We start from the raw sequence: 1,355 nt of genomic DNA, 5'->3' as shown, positions 1-1,355 counted from the left end.
TTTTACTTTCATGCATTGGAGAAGGCAATGGCAACCCACTCCAGTGTTTTACACATATTTACTTGAAAGAGGATTCTGAGCACTCACTACCATGCTGAACTGGCTGTACAGTGATGTATACATTGAATTTCCTGACCTAGAAAACTTCTAAGTTGAACCATCAACGATTCACTGTACTAAATGACTAAATGCAGTAACAGTCAAGCCCAGATGTTGTATTAATTTTCAAAACAGGAAGAACAAATTGACCAAAGCAGAGAGAGTCTACAGAGGTAGTATCAAAATGTAGATAGTGCTGGGGCAGGTGGTAAGACAGAACAGGTGACAAAGGCTAGAGCAGTTGAACTTGACCAGTGCTTGAAAGCTCTCAAATTCAAACTGATCCATAGAGCATAGTGTACTATAATTGGGAATATAATTGGGTCAGTCCCCATTCCACTCTCACCTCCACCACTAGATGTTTGCTGCCAATATTCTACTGTTCTTTGGCATGAAGTATTGCATTTTTTTAATGTTTTCATAGTATTTTCATTCATTTTTAATTGTGTTACAGAGTTAAGACTTTTTTCCAATAATATCTCATATAACACATATTCTCTGAAGAAATTTTTGACACATTTGACAGTGTCTGCCTACACAACTTGACTGCAAATAATAAAGCAATGTGACACCTTCTTTGTTTCAATATCTGTGGATACTTCTCCACTATCGTCAAGTATAGATGTTGCTTTGTGGAAGGGTAAAGCCAGCCTTGCCCTGGTCCTGGTGCTGCTAGAGAAGACTTGAGAGTCCCTTGGACTGCAAGGAGATCAAACCAGTCAATCCTAAAGAAATCAACCCTGAATTTTCATTGGAAGGACTGATGCTAAAACTGAAGCTCCAGTACTCTTTGGCCACCTGATGCAAAAAGCCAAGTCGTTGGAAAAGACCCTGATGCTGGGAAAGATTAAAGGCAAAAGGAGAAGGGGATGGCAGAGGATGAGATGGTTAGAGAGAGACAGCATCACCAACTCAATGGACATGAATTTGAGCAAACTCTGGGAGACAATGGAGGACAGAGGAACCTGGAGTGCTACTGCCACGGGGTTGCAGAGTCAGTTATGACTTAGTGACTGCACAACAAAGCCAGTTTTAAAATATTTACCTCTTGAAAATGACTCATTTTTTTCTATTAAAATACTTGAAGAATTTTGTTTTATTCTTTACAATTAAAAAAAATGTAGTGAGGTTATACATTTCTGGAAGTTGTCCTATATTATGTTTTTTTCCTGAAAATATATAAATACCCTGTTCATTTGTAATTTCAGTTTTTCCTTTATCCTAGGAATATTTTACTGTATCCTATCTTGAATAAT

This window comes from Bos indicus, chromosome 7 (genome assembly GCF_029378745.1).
Source record: "Bos indicus isolate NIAB-ARS_2022 breed Sahiwal x Tharparkar chromosome 7, NIAB-ARS_B.indTharparkar_mat_pri_1.0, whole genome shotgun sequence".
In the NCBI taxonomy this organism is placed as follows: Eukaryota; Metazoa; Chordata; class Mammalia; order Artiodactyla; family Bovidae; genus Bos; species Bos indicus.
Note: the sequence above shows the minus strand (reverse complement) of the source record.